Source organism: Dermacentor albipictus, chromosome 5, assembly GCF_038994185.2.
Source record: "Dermacentor albipictus isolate Rhodes 1998 colony chromosome 5, USDA_Dalb.pri_finalv2, whole genome shotgun sequence".
Lineage (NCBI taxonomy): Eukaryota > Metazoa > Arthropoda > Arachnida > Ixodida > Ixodidae > Dermacentor > Dermacentor albipictus.
In genome coordinates this window covers 93985347-94009092 of record NC_091825.1, presented here as the reverse complement: position 1 = coordinate 94009092, position 23746 = coordinate 93985347, and the positions used below count along the sequence as shown (strand labels likewise).

Sequence of the window (23746 nt, the reverse complement as noted above, 5' to 3'; positions counted from 1 at the left end):
TAGTTCCTTCTTCCGACGAAACACGTTCGCTATATGTGCTTGTGGCCAAACAGATTTATCCCAGTTCTGCGGGCACGACTACCGGGGCTCTCGCAAACGGGTGAGTCCTGGTAGAGCCGACTGCTCATCTTCGATTGGATGGCACAAGAGACGTCTTGCGAAGGAGCATACGCGTGACTGTTTCCACGGACCTGCTGCACGAATCCGTTCCACGGTTGAGACAATGTCTGTGCACGAATATAGCATGCCGTAATAGTTCTGCGGAAACCCGCAAGGTGGAGGTAAGTAATGGAAGGAAAATGAAACATCCACCAAATTATAGCAGTTGCTACGAAGGAAACCCACACGGGTTCCTCGAAAGAAACGCCTCGTAGTTGAACCCGGGACCACCGCTTTTCCGGGGCAGCCGCTCTACCATCTAAGCTAACCAGGCGGCTTTTCTTCGACTGCGAGGAGTTTCTTTCGAGGAAACTGTATGGGTTTCCTTCGAAGCAATTGCTATGATTGGGTGGTTGTCTCATTCTTTCTTTGCGAATATAGCATGTCCGTGACCTCCGGCGAACCACGCCACTGTTACATACACGAAGAACAACAAGCAAGGCCATTACAGACGGACCTCTATACGCGACGAACTGCCTATTCCCTTTGCCTCCGCCTCCACGCCGGGTTGTGTTCGCATACACTCGCAGGGCGACAAACAGATCAACAAGTGGGTTAGTGTTTCACGCCGGGTGGACGCGAATAGCGATAGGGTCGGGGCGTCATCGCGAGTATTACGTATCGCAACTCGGGCTCTAGAGGAGACTGGGTGCACCGCGCCTATCTGGCAGGCGACTCCCCCCATCTTGTCCCCCTGTTCCTAGCGTTCATGTCCTGAAACAGGGCATCCAGCGAGCTGAGGTCAGTCAAAGCCAATCTTCCGCACAACTGCGCATCTACGCAGCTGAGGGTCACTGGTGCGTGACATCGGAGCTAGGCCGAACCGAGGCGTACACAAGGGGATTGCTCGCACGAGACTGGACCTCCAATGTTTTTTTTTTTTCGCGAACGAAGAAGCGAAGTCACACGAACGAGTAAACTAACGAACTAACAGCAGTGTGCGGCTGACGCAGCGAAGGTTTGTGGCCTTATCGAAAAAAAAAAGACCAGTAACACATAAGCCCCATGTCCCATAGAACATAGGGATACCGTATAAAATCCTGCACGTTTCCATATATCATACATACGGGGCATGTTGCAGTATGATTATGCGATCCTATAGTGATCCCGTGTAAACCCGCATGTTTCCATGTATCCTAAATGGGGCATGTTACGCATGACCCATGTTTCTGCCACCAGGTGTTAATGCTTCGGAACAGTTATTTCTACTGACCAAGAGCAGGTCTATGTTTGCAAAGACGATGACGACGACGATGCAACCTTGTGCGATGTGTTGGTTCTGGGCAGTGTTACATGCATATGCGCTTGCCAACACAGTTGCATATAATAGTTCCCATGCTTGTTTCTACGTAGCCATATAAACATATGGGCATTCACACAAAAAACTCAATGTTCCCATGTATCACACGGGGCGAGTGCTATATGATATATGGGAAAATACGGGTTTTCATACGAGATTCCCATATGTTCCCATACGAGATCCATATGTGGATATGGAGCTCACATGGAAACATGCGCCACACGCTATATGGGAACATTCAGGTCTTTATATGGGATCCCTATATGTTGATATGAGAATATTGGATGTGGGACGTACGGGTCTTTTTTGAAACGGAGGTCCCTGGCGAAGCTGTCACAAAGTGGAGAGAGGTTTAAACAATGAAATAAAGTAGGAAAAGATGGCTTGCAGGAATCGTTGATGGCATATACCTATGTATATTGTTACGGGTCGCATAACCTGAAGACGGCGTTGTGCACAGCGCATGAACGGAGAACAAGAAAGCAAAAAAAAAAAAAAAATGAGTGGCTGCGAAACCGATACGTCTGTTCAAAAACCCGTGTCAACCAGACGGGTATTGCATACGTCATTGCACTTCTGGTGAAGATGGTTCGCGATTTCATGAAAAAAAAAAGATGGGAATGCAGCGCGCTGCCGTTGACATCACTCACAGATTGGCAGATCGAGAACAAGCCGTTCTTGAAAGACATGACCGGGCACAGCGAAAAAAAAAATGTCAGAATGATTGAGAGAGAGACAGAGCAAATACCGCATGGCAGCGTGCAAAGATGCGAGCAGCGTCTTTGAGGTGATGTCTGCGACTTCGAGCGAGACCTCTGGTGTCAACGCGCCCATGCGCAAACATCGATGCCAGCGATAACAGTGACAGGACAGGAGACGAAGGAGATAAGAACAAGTGAAGCGAACGTTTATGGCGTGAGGTTTCAGCGCAAAATATAATGTTTTTATGGTGGTGTTGTTAGCACGCCATAACCATCTATACAGTGTCCCAGCTAACGTTAGCCATGCTGTTCAATGAACAAAAAAAAAAACATGGTGCAAGATACCATTTTAAGACACCATGTTCAGTCTTCAGACCTCTGAGAACCAAACGCCGTAGGTTTTATATCTGTATCTTGCACCATGTTCCTTAAATCTGTTTTTTTTTTCTTATGAACAGCTTGGCAACGTCAGCTGGAACACAGGGTACATGACAGATTTCACTCAGACCGGTACATATGGTGCCTATATATCCTGCAGGTACACGTAGCATGCACGACCATATGGTTTCCTAGTTTGAATTACGCTAGAAACCATTCACGTTTTGCTCATCGTCTTGAATTTCCATCTCCCGCATTCCCCGTCTTTCGCTAGAAACCAAGGTAAGACAAATCCCCTAACCGCACCAGTTCAATGGCAGACCGTACGCGACACACACCACATGCTCGAAGCACAGTAATAAAACGCAAATGTTTCATCCATCTTAGAGTAGCACGAAGCTGCAAAGGCGACCCATTCGGCTCAGAAGGAATGCTTCGCAGTTGAAAAAAAAATAATCCTGCAGTGATCTGGAGATTGAATCCGCGACTGACGCCTTCCCTGGGTGGTCGCTCTGCCATCTAAGCTAGCCTGCAGGAGGACAGCATATTGCAGAGAGAAGACGAATTAATCGACAACTTGAGGCGCAGAAACACTTCAAATGGCAAATCGGTTGTGCGAAAACTCGCAAGGCGCAGGAAGTGTCACGAAAGGCAATGTTTCACGAAACCACCAAAAAAAGAAAGCAAAACTTTCACTTCCTCCAATTTAGGGATTTCCAGAGAAATAAGTGGCCATATTCAAAAGTAGAAGGACAAGAGATACAGGAGAGCTCTATTTAGTCACAGAGCAGAATAGGCTTGAAAATATTTGCAGGACGCAAGAACAGTCAGCAAGCGGCCATGTTGTTACCAATGGAACCAGACCCATGCATCCACGAATGCCATAACCGCGCGTTTCATACACCGAGCTACTCGGGGTTTCAGGCTCCCTGTGTACCGCAAGCTTTTGCGAATGACGTTATATCCGTGCGCGTTGACGTTATATCCGAGAACGTGAGGCCAATAAAAGTACCAGAACTGAAAGGAACATGACGTGACGAGAACGCATAATGATTTCTTCCAAAGCACAACGAAATGTCCAGTGCCCGTGCCCGGTGATGTATGGTGCCAAGACTTGCTAAACGCAAGCGAGCCCGAAATAAGCTAAACAAATGCGTTGCTAACGATGTTCTTTCAATCGGTCGTGGCTCTTAGGAAAAGTTGAAAATTATATTCTGATAGAAATAATATTAGGCAGTTTTAGCTGGGCGTCCGCAATTACCCCCGTACGCAGCGCGCGCCCGCATGTTAGGGCAATAGTTGGCCGGACGCGAAAGTTGAGAAGGGGATTGATGACTTGCACGAGTAGGAACCAGTAGTGTGCTACTCAGCGCCGCCATATGCCACCTACTGAAACTGTGCAGCCAATATCAGCCGCCCCGAAGCCAAACCACAAGCCGGAGTCGGCAAGAGCGATATCGAAAAATGCGCTCTCGTGGACACGCGAGAACACGCGAGAACGTCCCGCAATGTCGGCTGACGCTACGCAGCTTTTGAAAAGCTGCGGGCTCACGCAAGATACCGCGCGTGCTCCTGCATACTGCGCATGCGCACTGACACCTCCGCGTGTTTGCTGCGTACGCGGACGCCCAACTGAACCTGTCCATTCTTCGCAATGTTCTGGTTGCGCCCGACAAATTTGTATAGCCTCCTCTAAGTAAACTCATACTACCGCACAACTACAGCCCGCATTAGGTCGCAAAATAGCCACATCGAGCACTGAACAGGTCTCAACTCTGCTTTATGTGTATTAATGAAGCAACCAAAATCATTTAAGCTGCATGCATTGTCCAATGCGGCATTTCTGCTACGCTGAGTTTGATAATTCAAAAGTATTACTGAAGCGCAGTAAACGCAACGCACAGCCAGCAGCAAGATTTTTGACACGCTGGAGCAAATGATCAGCTGGTGAAGTTTTGCAAACCGATTATCAATGAAGTAAAAAAAAAACAAAAGTTCTTACTAAAATAACGTTTCATTGCTGCTTTTGTACCGATGTACATTCCGTGGCCAGAAATAAATGTTAAGAAGCTGTTTTTTTTGTGTGGTTGTGGCACTGGGTTTGGACGTTACAGTGTTGGAAGAAGGTGTGCATGCCATCAAACATCCCTTCATATGCAGGCTGGAGCAAAGGCAAACTAGTCATTGCTTGCAGAACTTCAAGGGAAAAGGAAGACCAAATGAAAAAAAAAAAACAATGGAAAACCAAACAAGTACCTTGGCTTGACTGCTGAGCTCGCAATTGCCTCGCTTGTTGGAAAACCCCCATCGCACTTCGCGGGAAAGCCACTGAACCGGCGCCTGCATTGACCGTGCGGGACTCGGAAAGGAAAGCAAATACGCGTATAAGGAGTCGACGACGCGGGCCTTCTGCGAAGGAGCGTGTTTCTGCAGACCACTGGGGTCTCAGATTATAAGGTACAAGGGACTCGAGACAATTTTTGCTTGCCTATCTTCGTTACAGCTGCTGTGTACATCAAGATTTTCCTTGAATAGACGATGTGGTTACTAACCAAACTTTACGACAGTTAACGTGACTTTCAACGTGACTTTAGGGAACACGTCATTGAAGAATGGAAATTACCGACGCTGTACACCAAGCATAACGCAATGCTGGAGTTTCGCGCCAGTTTCAAGACATAAGTGTACAAAGCCCGTATCCAAACGACATTGCTGTTGGAGTTAATATACGTTTCTGCACTGAAGGAAAATGAAGTACGGGAAACTCAACAGGTACAGAGACGCATTTCGCGGCACACTTTGGGTCACTATTTCCTGAAACTGATGCCAGCCACAAACGCCGATGTTTATAACATGCCCAATAAGGTCAAAAACGAAACGTCGACTATTGAAATGTTGCTGACAGTTTTCTTGGTGATTATCACGCAAAGTCTGATGTCAGTCACAGCCGTCGAGCGTGGTCGGCGAAAATTGCCCATTTTTTTAACCGTCTGAGACAGTCGCCACAGCAAACAGTGCACAGAGGTTTCGGGTAACTCTGTGTAGTACTGGCGCTAATAATCGCAACAAAAGGTGTTCCGATGGTTCATCCGGTCGCTGGAATTCTCTGAAGTTTGGACGCCGGTAGAAAGCGTTAGTTCCCGTTAGATTTGCATTCGTTAGGCTTATCAACCTCGCTGCTTCAACGGCTAAGTCGTCATTCTGGAGATCCACACAGCTCTTCCTGCTTACGAAACCGGCGGGTCACGTTGGTCACCGCAATGTTTTTTGCGTGCAAGCGTGTGGTACGCATTGGCCCACACCGAAGTCTACGCTACCGAAGGCTTGTTTTCGGCTTGCATGACTCACGAAAAGCAGTGGCCAAGGAAGAGCCCCACGATTTTCCAGTGCTTTTTATTAGATACGCATTTACGCGTCTTGTGGACATATATTAAAAAAAATCATGGGGTTTTTACGTGCCAAAACCACTTTCTGATTGTGAGGCACGCCGTAGTGGAGGACTCCGGAAATTTCGACTACCTGGGGTTCTTTAACGTGCACCTAAATCTATGTACACGGGTGTTTTCGCATTTCGCCCCCATCGAAATGCGGCCGTTGTGGACATATATTGAACAATGTTGAACGATGGCGGAGGTCACCACATAAATAACCAGTTAATTGCGTACACGCTCACAGGCATTTAGGTAAATAGAAACGAACGTGATACGAGAGTATATAGACTGCAGAACCCTTATCGCACAATGACGACAATGGTGCCGTGCGATAACCGAGGAAGAAAATTTAAACTTTAATTGCGATGTTACCATGTAACACGACTTTTATTTTTTTCCCTGACAAATGTGCAAGGAAAAGGTTTGGAAAAGAAGTGCTGGTTAAGTTTTGCATGGTTTGGCGCATGACATTCTTCTAATGAGGAAAAAAAGAATATTCCGCTTTATATAGGTAAAAATGCAGCGCAACTAGACAAGGTGGCATGCACTGCGTCGCGCCCTCACAGTTTCATCTTGCCTATTTTGTGTGCGGCGGGAATACCGGCGACGAACTTTTTCTTTTTACCGATTACTGCTCGGGATAAGGCTAAGAAACGCCAACCCATTAGCAGTTAACGTAGTGGATTGTTTGTGTGATGGCCACCATAGTCACAAGAAGCTGAATACACCGCGCATTTTTGTCATTTTACTGAAGCGGCAGAGATCACTGGGCTCGGTAAGATCTCGGCAAACAGACAGCTCACGGGAATGGCACAGTGGATGATTCTCTCTAGGTCATTACGGATGTCCATGACCATAAGAGAGTAACGGTGACCAAAGCAAAATAAATATTCACCACCAACGCATCCTCCCCCCCCCCCCCCCCCCACTCCCCTGACCGCTCGCGTCCACTCAATTTTAACAAAAATTCCTCCTCTCCCCCATCCCTTTCTGAGACCTGTCGTAGTAGCTTATTCTGCGAACGTCTTCCTGGGTTCAACTCCTGGCCGCGACTGTAGCATTCAAATGGGGGCGGAATACACAAAAAAATCCAAAGAACAAACAAACAAAAAAGCGAGAAAACAACCAACCAACCAACCAACCAACCAACCAACCAACCAACCAACCAACCAACCAACCAACCAACCAAAGGAACAATTGTGCACCAGGCTATGGGTGCACGTTAAACGATCTCAAGTAGTCGACATTATTTCAGAGCCCTCCTCCAAACGACTTCCATCGCAGCCAGCTGTGTACAGTTTGGGGACGTTAAACCCCGTAATTTATCCCGCATTCTGTAACAGCACAGCACTGATCTGGAACAGCCAACTTTTAGGGGATCTTTCGACGGAAACGGAGTGAAGGAGCATTTATGCTCGTCGCGGGAAGGTCTGAGAAGCGTTAATGAAGCCCGCGCTGACTGACATTCCAGTTAAGGGCGGCACGTTCCACCCGAAGTTGGAGTAAAGTCGAGCTTGCGAATGCGCGAGTTATATCGCCATTTTCTTATAAATGTCGATCTCTCTCAAGTCCAGCGCTGTACATTGCTACGCACGCGCGCACTGCAAGAAAAAAATAAATAAATAAAAGGAAATAACGTCTCACCTTCACAAATGCAAGGCGCTTGCGGACTTTCGAGACTCGCTGCTCTGCCAACAGCGCACCTTGGTCGCTTCTCCGACGTGCGGGACTACAACCGTCTGCTTTTTATAAGTCGGCATTAGCTTCTACTTTGCTAGCTCCGTCTGGATCAGGTATGCGAACAAAACGACACCAAGGGTCGCCGAAAGGTCACATCGGCGCTGACGAGCTAGCATCGACTGAGCGCGACAGCATGCTCGATACAATCGCGCATAGGAAATGAGCTGACGTCGTAAGCTCACCTACGCTAGTCGGCTGCAACTCGGCGAACGTGCGCTGACTGGAATGTTTGGCGCCCAGCGAGCCGCGACATCTTCGATGGTTCCATCCGCAACAAAGAAGCCCGCCGTCTGCGTTATAACCGTTTCGGACGCTGTCTGCACAATTGTGCACAGCAAGACAGTGCATCAACAACAAAAGCACTGCTGAAATTAATGATATTTAAAATGTGTCGCATGCGTCTTGAAACAATTATTGCAACTGTGATGCAATTTTGAATAACGTGCAGAATGTTTTAGCAAGAACAGTGGGAAGGTAGACGGTTGGGTGTCTTTACTCGGTGTCAGTGTGTCGTATGTAGCGGGTTCATTTCTTTCTTAGTTTTTAACGATTTCATGCAGCAAGCATTATTTTCAAGTGGCTGGATAAGTGCTTATCAAGCTTTTGAAAACCCGAAATATTTGATGTTGCTGTAGCGAGTGTTCACACGGAGTCCACATCCTGGAAACTTGACAAAACTCACTAAACAACTAGAAACTCTCAACCTTTTCCGCAGCTGCACACTTTCTATGATTCTGAAGATGCAACAAATGCGGTGAAAGCAAGTCGTTAATCAACCGCATAAAGTGGTATGTGAAAGGGTTAAGTGGGTGAAAGAAAGAAGCGGAAGAACACGAAGACAGAGACGAACTGCACAGACAATTCTTCATTGTCTTTGCATCTTTCCGCTGGTTTCTTTTACCCACTGATATGAACCATCTCTCCCTACAAACAACGTTACTATGTTAAGTGTTCCAACGGCATCTTGGTGCATTGATTATACATATAGTTCGGGCAGACCCGCATAAACTAAGCCGTCAGCATGCTTTGGAAAGTGCTTTGAACTTCTCGATTCGTAGCAATGACTCACACAAGGTGTTTTTGTTGAGTGCATTTGGTACACACGAAAGATCACGAAGGTGCACTGACGTAGATTTGTATTTTTAGCTTGCGTTGTCACGGGGCTTAACGTCATAAGAGCTATATATGAGCATGCAGGCCCGTTTAATAGCGATACTGCTATAGGGCTTTATAAGATGTGTTGTCCACAATCCATCTTTCATAGCCTTCAACTTGATCACTGTTCAGTTTCACACCTTTGACGTAGATGTTCAGTCTTCTCTTCCTTGGCTCGAAATGTTAACTGCTCATGCTAACGACAGAGTAAAACTTATATCAGTAGACATGCAGGGGAATCAATTATTTTTGTGCTTTTGCACACTGTGGCTTCTTTTTATGACGGACACTCAAAATGACCGAGGAAGAGTCACAGAGCCGTTAACACGCGAGTTAACTGAAGCGGCAAAATACAAAAATTAGACAAATGCGTGAACAGTGCATCGCTGTAGGTAGAGGTGCTGAATGTCCTGGCATTCTTGAATGGTCATGTGCACGGTGCACCTCTGACACGGTGTCATGCACCATTTGCCACGCACAGTGAGGTCTATGTAAAAATGTACGCGTTCTCGAAATGAACAGGTGGGAGTCGTTAGAGCCGCGGGTTGCTGATCTTATGCCCATTGTTGTGAATCCGGGTCTGGGGTTGGTGATTCGGACTCGCCTGCTTAACCCGCCGGAGTGCCTAAAACACGGTAGCTGGTCCATCTCATTAAGCTGGCTAAGCTCAACCTGTAGGGCGAGAGTTACTCTCTGTAGGGCGAGAGTTGCCTGTTGGTGAGGAGATGAAGTTGGGAACTTGAGGCAAACGAGAAACGGATTTAGTTTACATATGTACGCAACTGGCTCCATATATGGGAGCGGTCTCCACGTCAGAGCACTCTACGTGTCTGAGCTCACCACATGTCCGAGCGCGCACACGTCACAGCACACAGACTGCACCGAAGATGTCCGCTTTTAAGACAATCGGTTTCGCTAAGTAATTGGACGAGGGAATCTGGTGAACGCGTCTCGGCCAATCAGAATGGCCGAACTCTTCGCAAAATCTCACTCGTGACGTCACACCGTTCCGCCGGATCGACTCCGCCTCCGATGTTGCACGATCGCTCCCGCGTCGCGAACGCAACACGACGCAAACACGTCCGAAGTCGACGCTGTTCCCATGGAAGTGCTCGACGTTGGCGCCTCGCATCAATTAGTGGGCACTCCTTGACGGTCGGCTTGCCGCGAGTCGAAAAGCCTGGCTTGCGGATGACCGCATCCACAAAATTCGGCGGTTGCTGTTACCTCGAAGGGAGCTTCTTTGTTGACTCGCCAACAGTCGGTGCCGGGCTCCGTCGTGGTATGTATGGTCAGGTGGTCAGCTGGTCAGGTGGTCGCTTTGCGGGACGCATCCAAGGAATTCCCATTGCCGTTTTGAGACGTGTAACACCCTCCTACATAGTACATTTAGCTCTACTCAGATTCTCGATATCCACAGCGACGTCACAAGCCGGTGATGACTCAATGCTCCTTTTCCCTCTCCTCGAGCTTCGCGCGTGCATCTTTGGGCGAACACGCGCCTATTATTGAAGGCTAGCATTGCTTGTTTTGCACAGGACGTCTGCAACTATTTCATGGTGTCAGAATGCAGCAGATTGCACTGTATTGCTTTGACAGCCCCAGAAACAAAAAAAAAACAAGCATTCTTTTTTCTGATCCGACTTGTGCATGGTTATTGCGGTCAACAGATGCAAGCGTAAAATTATTGAGAGGACACGCATGCTAGACATCAAACGTCTTGACTTCTTTCTTGTGGAAACACACAATGCGAGACATGGAGCTGTGATATGCAACAACAAGCACAGGAAGATGCGCATCGTGTGCGTGTGTGTGCGTGTGCGTGCGTGTGCGTGTGCGTGTGGCGTGTGTGTGATCGTCTATCATAGCTCCATATGTCTCATTAAAGTTAGGCAACTTCTGTTTCACCATAACAAACCGGTTATCATTTACACAATTTTTCATTGCTTTCGTTGTGTCTTGCTCACAATGGGAATGGATCACTGCACTATTCGAAGAATCCAAGCTGCGCCCTTAAACAAGCTATCGCCGATGACCACTCCATGGCCGATCTTAATTGTTGCATGCTACACGGGCAGCAGACTTATAATTACACGCCATTAATTACGTGCAATCAGTTGAATATTATCGGTAGTCTTGTCATTTATCGATTACTGTATTACTCGGTAACGCTGACTGTAGTTAAGTTAAAGTTCTTAGTAACCAATTAGTACATGTAGTCAAATGCTCCATCGACGAGACAAGCTACAGCAGGTGACCCATCGTTGAGCCCTTCGATTTGGCGGGAACCATACAGTTCAAGGCCCACAGCCATGCCACGCAGATGCGCCTATTCGGACAGGAAAACATGGCCGCTCAGAATGGGTTCCCTGGTGTTAACGCTCCGCCAGATGTTGGCCGAAGATTTGAACGGGTGCTGCTGCCTCGAAATTACGTACAGACGATTTCTTTCCGCTTTTCATTGAACCAGTCGACAGCTTATTATCCTATAGCTCCAGCAACAATAAAGCACTGGGCTTCATAAAGAGCCTAGCTAGGAGCATCGCGGCACTCTGTAACCACAATATTGCCCGCAAGGTGTTCGAACGCTTCAGCACCGCCCTTCCCTCCAGCACGCAAGCAAAGTGAGCAAATTAAGAATCAGGCCACTTTCTTTTTCTATAAGTATGTTAGAAATAAAATCAGTGTGACTGCTGATGTCTTCACAAAAAAGTGAAGGCAGATGAATGACGAAAGGATGGATGGATGGATGGATGGATGGATGTTATGAGCGTCCCCTTTGGAACGGGGCGGTGGGTTGCGCCGCCAAGCTCTTGCTATTATACTGTCTAATGTCCTACCTAGGTAGGACATTAGGCGCGAAGGTGAGCGCCATCTGGTGGTGCTGCAAGGAACCGAACGCCGCTGTGTGATTGGTAGAAACGCGGCGCGCCGCGCTGTGATTGGTAGAGAATTTGCGCTCCCGCTCAACGCACGGACAAAGCCGACGACGACGGATTTTCTCCGCCACGAGGCCCTTAAAGCTATCAATTTAAAATTTTGAAAGAAATATTTAGTGAAGATAAACAAGGTTTGAAGAGCGGCAGGGAACGAAATGAATGGGTCAGGCCAGCTCATTCAATTTACCGTGTTCGCGCAATGTTACTAAATATGAGGAGGAAAGTAACATAAATGCATTCATTACTTGTAGTAATTCCTCAGTTACTTTCCTGAGGCACTAACTTTCCACTGTATTCAATTGCATTTTTGCATGAAGCATATGCTATTTATAATCGGTTGCTTTTTTTTTCTGTAACGTGTATCCTGATGACCAGTAGTCGTATGCGCAATGAATATTAACGCGGAATTCCTTTGTATCTTGAGGACTCGGGAACTTCCCACCACAATATGAGAGACAGAAGAAAGAAGAAAGACAAGGAGGTTAACCAGATGGGAAGAGCCGGTTTGCTAGCCGACTTGGGGAGAGAGGGGATTGGGAGGTAAAGTGATAACAAGGTTGAGATAAAGAAAGGAACATAGACATACTATCACAGTGGGTCACTGTCACCGCACAGCACAGTAGCACTTGCAGCACTATAAACATCTGTTCACGCTACAGCTGCTTGTCCAATTCTGCTGCCCTTAAAAACTGCAACAGTGCCTTCGTCGCCCTCCGCTGAGATGGCTTGTGATGTCGGCATTCTAAAATAAGTTATTCTGTTGAAGTATCGATTAATGTCAAGATGGAACAGAAAAGTTGAATCCGCGAGTAAAGAAATCAGACGAAAAGCAAGGATTATTGAAGTCTCTCTCCCAAACGTTCGCCAGTTAACGTGAAAATCTTTACCGGCACTTCACGCCCATTAAAGTCCTTTAGATTAGGGCAAAAAGGTTAAAAAATAAATTATGAGTTTTAACGTGCCAAAACCACTTTCTGATTATGAGGCACGCCGTAGTGGAGGACTCCGGAAATTTCGACCACCTGGCGTTCTTTAACGTGCACCTAAATCTAAGTACACGGGTGTTTTCGCATTTCGCCGCCATCGAAATGCGGCCGCCGTGGGTGGGATTCGATGCCGCGACCTCCTGCTCAGCAGCCCAACACGGCAAAAAGGTTAAGAGCAGGCACCCTGAACATGCTTCTTGATGTATGTGCGTTGGACACTCGCCTGCTCTGACACTTAAATCAAACAGTCATGTATAGGTTAAAAATGAAGCATGTCCCTGACGAAGGTCAGTATAAAATAGCGTTTCGGGATCCGCACGGATACCTCGTTCTTAATGGAACGTCGGCTAAGCAGAAGGTTCTCGAGGTGAAGGCATCGCTTAACCGACATTTCGTTGTGAACAAGGTATCCGTACGGACGCAGAAACGTCATTTTATTTTTATTTTGACCTTGGTAAGTGAGCTGCTTTACTTTTAACGAAGCTTTTACCTGACCAGACGGTATTCCGTCGAACTCTCGACTAGTCATATATAGAGTGTCCCAGCTAACGTTAGCCGAATTGTTCAACGAAAGAAATGGTAAAAAAAAAAAAAAACTGCGCGCAAGATACGACCAGAGTCCTTCCATTTTTTTTAAAAACATGGAAGGACTCTGATACGACTAAGAACTACGGTGCTCGGCTGTAGATCTTATGATTTAATCTTGACCGTATATTTCAAATTTCATTTTTTTTCCTTCAACAGCTTGGCTAACGTTACCTGGGACACACGGTAGCTGGCACCACACGGACTCTCGTTCCTCTCCATGGGTCGATTCGGCGTCAGATCGTGTATGGATTTGAAGCGACCTTAAAAAAAAAGTAAATTCCGGGATCTTACGTGGCCAAACCACAACCTAATTTCAGACACACCGTAGTGGGACTCTGGATTAATTTTGATCAGCTAGGGTTCTTTTAACATGCACTTAAATCCAAGTACACGATAGAGCCGTCGTGACATCTCAGCGGCTACGGCGTTGCGCGGCTAAGCACTAGGTCGCGGGATCGAATCCCGGCCTTGGCGGCCGCATTTGGGTGTGGGCGAGACAAGAACGCCCGTGTACCGTGCACCGGGTGCACATTAAGGAACCATAGGTGGTCAAAATTAATCCACTCTCCCACTATTATAGCGTGCCTCGCAATCAGATCGTGGTTCCAGCACGTAAAGCCAAAGAATTTAGGTTTTCAACTTCCACGACGGCGCAAGTACGTAAATTGTGTGTGCATGTGTGTGCGTGTGTGGTGGGGGAGGGTGGGGGGCAAAGTCGAGTAGCCGCAATGCGTAGAGAAGCAGTCGCTCGAACTAGCGCGCCAACTCTAAACGTTCTGTGGCGGTTAGCAATGAAGTTGCGTCCGTTCTCGCGTTGTTCTTTGGCACGATCTTCGCACAGAAGCAACATGAGCGCTATGGACAAACACTTCCTTGATCATGTGGCAAGGACCCCGCGACCTTGTCGACGTCGTCCGTTGCTGACGCAGGTACACGACCTAAAGGTATTGATGAATGAAGCCAATGAATGAGGAGAAATATGGCGGAACGTGGGCAGAAAGCGACATTACAGAATGAGATAAAAAAAAATAAATGGCAACGACGAAAACGACAGCGTATTCGGAGACAAGAACTATGGCGGTCGCAACCTAAAATTTAAATATCGAAAGCTTATTTTTTTTTTTCAGGAGTCAGAAGGCAAAGGGACTGCTGTACGGATACACGCGGTAGCGAAATCAGAGAAACGATACATATTTATGGACGTCGCGCCCGGTTGTCACCTCCAACCGCGCAGTTTTCCGTTACAGGATTTCATTGCCATAGAGACGAAGCTACGTTAACGTTCAGCAGTGATTTGCATTAAATGTCGTCGAAGAGACACGCTCGATAGCACGCAGGACCCTTCTTTTGCTGCACAGTTTCTTTTTTGAAATATATATACGGCATCTGCTGCGTTCAGAAAGCGTTCATTGATAGCAATGAGCGCGATGCACCGGAGCCGATTTCCCGACAGCTTCGAAATCTACGCACTTCGTTAGCTTTGTAGGTTCACACGTACGAATGCCAATAGAAGCATGAAACGCATACGGGTGTTGCTACGGCTATAGTGCTGCTACACGATTCGTTGCTCGCTGGCCACGTGGCCATTCAGTGGATATCACGTGATTAAAACGGTCCCTCTAGCCCTTCGATATCGCTGTACAAAGCAAACCGCACGCCTGCATCAGCGAACAATGTAACGGAATGGCGCTGGGATTTCCTTTCCTGGCAAGCGTTTATCGGCGCACGATCGAACAGTCACTCTGTGCGTGGTCTCCGATAGCGAACACAAAAGATATATCATTCCCCTTATAGCGCCTCAGGCACACGCAACAATCGCTCAAGGCGTAATAGACGGCATCGCTTTTTATCGTGCGCACGATAATTGTGGGCTCATTGCAACGATGAGGAGACCATGGTGCATTTTATTTGACATTCGCGCCGAATTACACCAATATTTCCCCCGCGCTTATTCGAAACATCAAAGCTGAGCCGCACGCGATATGGTATCTTTTGCTACGTATACTGCGTGCAAGCATGTCGACAGGATTGTCACTAGGTTTGCTTGCACGGTTATCATCCATGTGGCTGACGTGGGGAGCATCATGTTGCATATAAATCACACCAGCGACCATCGAAGACTGTCTCTCTAGACACGAACGAGTCGGCCCGAGATAGCGTTTACGCGAAATCGTATCTGGTGGCCCGAGATAGGAGCTAGTGGCAGTCTTCGCCAAGACGACAGATCGAAGGCTGCCAACCATAGGCGGATAGTTAATTTTTCCGGGGTGAGGGGCGCGGGATGTACTGAGGCCCGACCAGCTATATATCTTGCACTTGAAGAAACTTCGTGTGCCCTCGAGGAAGTCAGTGTTGAAGTGACGGCGTTATATGAGTATATACAAGACCTCATAGTAGGGGACAGTTCAATTTCACAGCCTGAGTCCTCTCGGTGATGTAATCTTCCTTCGCGTAATTGTCGTGTACTTCGCTATCACTAATACTGCTTCGCCTTTCCGGCGAAACTGCAGCCTCTCTCTCTCTTTCCCCATATTTTTTTTTGTGTGTGAGCCCGAGTATAAGCGCTGCTGCGCATTACTGTTGTTGATTCTGATTCCGAGTGAATGTGGCTTGGCCTCACTTCGTTTACTGAGTGAATTACACAGTGTTCCCCAATTATCATGCACCAAGATTTAAAGAAGAGAAGCAGTTGCGCGACTCGAAGAAAACCTAGTGCACACTGTTTCCAGTACAGTGGAGTAGCCACCAGCAATTCTTTCGTTATTGAGATTTCCTTCAGTAATTGCAATTAAGTATAAACTCGCGAAGTGCTGTCCTAATTTTCAAAGTGTCAATGAGGCATCTGTAGGCACCCCAAGATGACATCTAAATGCGGCGTTTTAAGCGACGTACTAATGGCGTACATTTTTTTTCGACTCGAAAAGAAACCTCGCGAAATGTGGAAAACACCACGTGAGGGCGCTCCCGCCCGCATCATAAAGTAGCGCCCCCAGAAAGCTGATTGAAAGCAACTGCATTGCCTGTCGCAAATCCGAAGAGAGAGCGCATCGCCTTGATAACGGTACGGAAGGAGCACCAACAGCAGGTTTCGCGGCATAGCAGCTATTCCTTCCTCTGATTTCTACGTCACACTTATTATCCATCTCCCAAGGCCGACTGATCACATTGATAACAAAAGCCCCTTGACAACGCGGTCGAAGCGCCACTCTGAGCACGCACGAAACGCGATAAGCACGCAATGGGATAGGCGTAGAATGTTTCGCAATCCCAGCTTTGCTCGCACCGCATCGAAAGAGTGCGCGTGAAGCTGTATAGCTCGCTAGAAACTTGTTTCGGAACGAAGCCAAATTAAAGTGGCTGTTTTATTTTTCTTGAAAGTGTATACGTGCTGCAAAAACAGGTTGGTGTCAAATAATAAAAGCGTAATAAATAGACCGGGAAACGACCAACGTGTAGAGGAAAGGCAAAACCGATGCGTTCAAGAAAGTAAATATAACACTTCTAAATGAGCCGAATTGGCAATAAGGATGTCTGCAAAAAAAAGAACAGGAAAAAAGAAGGAAACATCAGATTTTAGTGTGCCCTTATTATCTATGACTTCGTGGCTTCCTTGATGACCGACGCCGGTATTCTGCGGCAGACGTCCATTATTCTTGCCTTGAACTAATCTGACGCCCGTCTCGATCATGTAAGCACGATCTTTCGCATAACTCCAAAGGAACAAATCCAGCGAAGAGATGTCAGGTGACCAAGCCGGCCAATTTACAGGCCCGTGCCTTCCGATCTATTGCGCATGAAAAATCGCATCCAGCCAGATTCGTGCTCGGCTGCTGCTGTGTGCTGGTGCTCCATCTTGCTGTCACCAGAGAAGTGGAAGACGCGACACCGGGGCTTCGCTGAGAAACTTATCCACCACTCCAAGGATTTCGTTCACGTAACGCTGTTCAGTCAGTGTGCGATCGAAGAAGATGGGACCGATTATAGCACCGGCGTAAATTCTGAACCACACATTGAGCGGCCACTGGTACTGGTGCCGACTGCTATTTGCCCAGTGTAGATTGGAGTACCTCCAATAGTGTGTATTATGCAATTTTACCTGGGCGTTTCTACAAAAAATTGGCTTCATCTGTGCACACGATGTTGCTCAAAAAGTCCGGTGACTCATCTGCTTTTGTGAGGACCGAATTCGAGAAATCTAGACGATTCTACAGCTCCCTATCTTCTAAGCATTGGTGCTGGTTAAGGTGGTACGGGTGGTAGGCCGTCACGTGGAATTCTTCAAACTGATGACATGGAAATTGGTACCTGGGGGGCCACGTTCCGCTCTCTAGCATGATGGTTTGAGGCCATAAATGCTAGAACACCCGTGCGTAAGCTAGGACTCAAAGACTGAGTCCTCCGCCGCTGTTTCTTGAAGCTGCCGGTTTGTCTCAGGTTTTCACAATCTCTCATGATAGTCGATGCGTTTGGTCTACCGCCACACTTCTATGACATTTGCGGCCTTCCTCTCGTTGTCATTTTCAGCTCCCAAGCCCAAGGATCATGCTTTCCTTCTGCTCATTACAGAGAGACATGGCGACTGGGACGAAACAAAACACACCTTTAAACCTTTGCACTGACAATGTCAATTCGCTCTTGTGGTGATAAATTTTGTGGCAAAAAACAACAACAACATACGTGCACTTTATCTACGCTAAGACAACAGCTATCACAGCTTGTTTCCAACTGACACCAAAGACGACGTGTTACTTCTCCTGGGGCGCGGCAGATAAGATACCAGCTCGATCAAGATGTTTTCCTTTACTTCCTTCATTTCGTTCTGGATAACGCAGAGGGGGCCTGTTCGAGGGCGCTGCTTTATGATCCGGGTGGGAGCGCAGTCACGTGATGTTCTTTATATATCGCGCGGTTTATCAGCCGGAAAGAAATTTGTGCACAATTAATACGTCGCTGAAAATATCGCAGTTAGATGTCCCTTGGCTGTGTCTTCAAATGCCTCATTGACACTTTAATAATCAGGATAGTACATCTCGAGTTCGATAATTACAATAACCTAATTAAACTTCAGTACCGAAAAAATTACTCGCAGCTACTCCACTGTACTGGAAACAATATATGCACTAAGTTTTCTTCGAGTAACACATTGCTCTTTTTTTTAATATTGGTGCATGATACTTAATTGGGACACCCTGTATATATTTATGACCTTTACATGCAACTGACTATGTTTCGATCCCTAATAAATGTTGTAAATTATTAGAAATGTTCTTTTTCATGAGTCGTTAGCATTTCTTACTGGGAAGAGAAGCAATACTGAGACACACAACATTCACGTGTATTTCACACAGCATTGATTGAAAGGGTCACTGAAGCCTCTGGGGTTTTTTTTTTCATGGTCAAAAAAGCACGCAAAGCAATTTGAAGCGCGGTGAACACACACAAACATGTTCATCTTCTAGGCATAGGCTATCCATATCTTTAGAAATAACATTCATTTGGCTACCTCCATCTCTTCCAAAAATATAATAAACTTTGTCCTGTGTGTATATTGTGTGTGTGCATGCTGTTTACAGTGGAAACATAAAACAACGTTGGAGTGAGAAAATACGGATGAGGCAGCCGCCGCTAGTGCTTCTAATGCGCGTGTCCTCCTATTGTCAGGATTTGCAGAAATAAAGCGAAAGCATGAATTAAAACCCGTGCACGTCCGCCGCAACAATGATGCAGTAAGCTATTAGCTCCAGTAAAACTTCAAGTGAAAAGGTCGTGGAAAGCCAAAAGAAACCTCAAGTGATGCGGGTGACAAAGCTCTGGCAATGGCACTTTAGGTGTATGTGTGTGTGCACGGGGCGGGGGAGAGGACTTCGGCATCGCCCGGTGAGTGGTGGGGGTGGGGATGGTGTCCCATCGGAGGAAAGTAACAGTACCCCATCGGTTCCCTTCCAGCGGTACTGTTCTGCAGCGGCTGAAACGATGAACCGATCCCAACCACAAGATAACTGCGACCGCCATCTTGGAAGGCCGTGGACTCGAGTGGCCATGTTGCGTGCTCTCGCCCCGGGTAGTGCCTGCGTGCACCGTGGCCCCGCTTCGAACGCAATGCACACAAAGCTCGAAGGTGGATACGCATGCGCGTGTATCGCATGTCACGCGCGCAGGCGTAGATTGTTTGCTGCTACTGCACGTCGATAAGTTAAAAGAGAGAAGAAAAGGAGGTCGCGGAGATTCGTCCCCTCTTTATTTTTTCTTGCGGTACGTGTCGCCCTCGGTACCCGGATGTAAGCTGTGTTCCCAACGGCCATATAGCTTGAGGTCGCCAGCGATTTCGCAGGAAGTGGATTTCAGGGCGTGCGCTTGTGCTGTCTGTTGCGGCAAAGACCTGACGACATCTGTGGAGGCGGAGCGCGTCTATTCGCTGAAGGATTAATTTAAGCGGTAAATGCTCGACGTGCAAAAGCAACGTCTTGTCTATAAGAGAGGCCGTAGCGACAAGAATCAGGATTAAAGCTCCGACTTGCACCCAACCTATGCTGGTAGTAGTGAAAATAAAATAAATTCTTTCAATTTCTTAAGTAGGCAGGGTATCAGGTAATGCCCCCCACGGCGACGAAGAGGGAGTCGAAGATCTTCCAGGCTATTTTTTTTTTATCGACAGTGCACGAAGAGCACGATACGCTTTTTTTTAAATCTTCCGCTATTTATTACAGATCAAGTCCATAATAAACACCTCGCAGTCCTGTGTCAATCCACATTACACCCGCATAGGCCAGGCTAGTGCACTGGACGGGTGTTCCTTAAAATCACTCGGTGATATATACGACGGCCACCAAAATATTCTTTCGACTAGGGGTGCAAACCGATAATAGCTGCCACCGCAGAACTCGTTGCCAGCGGCTGATGCATTTAACTTGGTCCGAATGTGGACGTCTTGGTCGGTGATTGGCATTGCCAAGGCACTCATGCGTCACTGGAAAAATCCACGAAAGAAACTTATCTACACGGAGACCCTTCATATTAAGGTGGACATTTGTTCACGAAGGAGCAGCATCAGTATGCAGGGATACCACTGTACTTATAAACCAATCTTCCCATCTCCACGTTCGGTGCCGCCTGTCACTTGAAATTTCAAACCGAGCAGCGGTGTAGAAATCGTAACCCGGTGGCGTTGGTTGCGTCACCAGAGAGCTTGTGACATACGTGTGACACAAGAGTAGAGTTGTTTCCGAGAGGTATCTCTCAAACGACCCCGAAGCGGACACAGATTGCGGTCACACCGAAAAGGAGCGGCCGTCTGCATCGATGGTCGCAATCAGCGTACCCTTTGTTGACCGAGGGTATATCGTCCCATCGTCTGGATCGCAGGCTCGGCTGTACAGGTCACCGATCCACGTGTATCTCTGCTATACCGAGGGTCCGGTCGATTGTCTCCAGCCCTCGCCCCTGGAATAGACTGCGCAGACAATCCCGCGAGTGCCGCTTGCAACAACAGATATGCAAGTAGATATTGCGATCGCGCGCTTATTTCTTGATCGCCGATTTCCATCTGTGCATATACCATTGCGAAACGGAGGACGCGGCAGCTGCCCGCGATGAACGGCAATGCGTTTCTGTCTGCCTTCGCTACCCTGGTATGGCGGCGATCTTCTACAGTCGTGTGGTACAAAACGAGTAGCACTACTTTTGTACTGCGATAGCAATTATACGGAGGTTAGAGGAGTATTCACGCCGTCGGCGCCGTCGCCGTGCTGTATCGCTTTCGAACGGCGCATGCGCAGTCCGCGCGCGTATGGTTTGGTGTTCTTTACGGACGCGTACTATATTAGTATGCAAAAAAAGACGAAGCGAAGTGGGCGCCTCGTCAACGCTGCGCTCAATCGCCTCGGTGGCGGGGCTCGGCGAGCATTCTGCCTTCCGGTGCTGGCTGGCATGAGCGATGTGCGTACGTATATTATAAACACTGTATGCGTTCCTGTCGAGCTGCTGTGTGCGTGCAAGAATCTGACCGGAGTGGCCAGTAAACGCCTAGATAAGGTTATCTAACAGTTCACTCGGCGCTGACTAACGCCGACGGCTTCCCCGTCGGTCTCGCCTAGTGCACTTATCCAGCTGCGACGCCTGCAACTCCGACGCTTCCTTACGCCAAGGCGAACTGTCTCACGTTGTTAAATGTTTGTAATTAATACCTTTAGAATTGAATTGAATGGCCCTCGATTTCCCCACGAGACTTTAGTAAGATAGTTCCGGCTGTAGATGCATTAGCACTGATTATGCGTGTGACAAACAGTGGGCGAGCGAGGATATGAGACACGAAGAGCAGCGGTGTTGTCCTCTTCTTGCAGTGCCATCTCGGACTTCAGAGGAATACGAGGCTTGTCTTCGCCAAGGCCTCTTCGTCCGAACGTTAGCTCCATGCTCAGGCATCCCTTGCACGTCGTTGGTGCCGTTGCTTGTCTCATTTCATGATTTACTCATACATGAAGCAGTACGCCGAGCCAGCGGAAGGGAAAATTTCTCCAGTGTCCGTTAATGACACATCTTTCTTCCTATACACACGCACTGACAGCCCAAGCCGAAACTGCCACCGTGGGAGAGAAAAGAAGGAAGAACCTGGTCTCCCCTCTCTCAACTTTGCACCAACACATCGGATACGTGATCACTGATGAGCAAATACTGCGAACGTGCATCTAACGCGTTCAACAAACAACGTGACGAAAAGAAGGAAAGAAAGAGAAACACCCGCGTTGAAAAACGGGAGCAGCGTTGTCAACGCCGTGCTAGATACCGGTCAAAAGTCACAGCAGGGCAACGATCGCTTTTTTTTTTCTTTCACTTTTGCGAGCTCTTCCACGAACAGGTCACGCGAGCGCGCGGGGCAGTCGTTTCGGTGTTTGGCGACCATTGTTTTCGCACATGCTCTGTACGTGGTCGGCCGACAGCGAAGAGGAGGCTGAAGGGGGGGCTTCCACGTCCACGACCGGCCGTCCTTAACCGATAACGTTCCCGACGCTTTTGTTTTGACACTGATGCTCGGACAGCAACAGGCCATCGAGCACACTCCCAGTTCCGTGCAGCGCCGGGGACACCCCTTAGCAGCAGTGGGCGAGCCGATAAAGCGCTCGGCTGCTTTTATCAAACCGCTTCAGCGTGAGTACTCGCTTGCATACGGTTGCTATGGAGATGGAAGGTCGCGCTTCCGAGGAATCCGTTATAGGAAGCACATTGCAGGTACCTGAGTATCCAGTATTGTGTGGGGTTCCGAAAAATGGTACCAGGTAGACCAACTTGTTCCTGCAAATTAGGAGTATAGTGTGTGCTTGGGTCGCGGGCGTATACGTGTGTGTAGCGCGACGATCAACCACGTTGTAGACGATCGTATGACAGCAATGGCATGATTTACACGCCGGCTGTTCGATGCGAGCCCACGACATTGAGATTGTCGGGTTTCTACATAAATAAAAAAATAATTATGGGGTTTTACGTGCAAAAACCAAGATCTGATTATGAGGCACGCCGTAGTGGGGGACTCCGAAAATTTTGACCACCTGGGATTATTTAACGTGCACCTAAATCTAATTACACGGGTGTTTTCGTATTTTGCCTCCATCGAAACGCAGCCGCCGTAGCCGGGATTCGATCCCGCGACCTCGTGCTCAGCAGCTCAACACTATAGCCACTTAGCCTTCGTATGGTTGGCTGCCACTGCCCGATGTTTATATAAAGTTGGCCTATCATTTTTTTTTTACACTAACGGTCACATTTACATCTACATGTTCCCCTTATGTCCACATTGCCTCTTATGTCATGATTCACTGTGTTTTTTTCCCGGATTGCGACATTATCCAATAAATTTGGAGAACGCTTAAGCTTCGCCTTTAAGAGCGGGAGGCGACAGCATTCAAAGATGGCTGACTGCTTCTCACACTCCCCGGTAACTGCAGCTCCTGTAACCGTAAAGTTTAACGGGAAACATTGGCGGCGGTGAACTCTATGCCCGAAGGCAAGCTTTCTGGTAGAAACGCGGCCCCACGCGTGGGTCGATACCGAAAATTGTGCACAGCAGCGCAAAAAAAATATATATAAATAACTTACGCCATGGTCAGGTTTCTGTTATTGCTTCGCACTTTTAATATTTAAGTCTGATAAGATTTTACATAAAAGGCATGCGCTTTCGGCGTTTCGTTACATGATATTTGTTTGTGGGCTATCATTCTCGAAATTTCGAGAAATAACTTCGTCACGAATGTTAAGACAAGGTATGAGCAACTTTAGTGGTAGGATGGTGTGGGAATATAACCCGCATATACCGCATGTCATACAGCAAGGCGTGGCATATACATGTGCTTATACAGGACGCCGACACCGGGTTTTA

General features: G+C 47.7%; 1 protein-coding gene across 3 annotated transcripts in view; it reads right to left on the bottom strand.

Annotated features, from left to right (window-relative positions):
- LOC135897079 (dual serine/threonine and tyrosine protein kinase-like) overlaps positions 1-23746 on the bottom strand; it is a 113173-nt gene that overhangs the window by 34759 nt on the left and 54668 nt on the right. Inside the window, exon 2 of one of the 3 annotated variants that reach the window (XM_065425656.1) lies at positions 7892-7999. The exons of the other annotated variants lie outside the window; for them this stretch is intronic. The gene's annotated coding sequence lies outside the window, so the exon portion shown is untranslated. The remainder of the gene's footprint in view (positions 1-7891; positions 8000-23746) is intronic. 3 annotated transcript variants of the gene reach the window in all.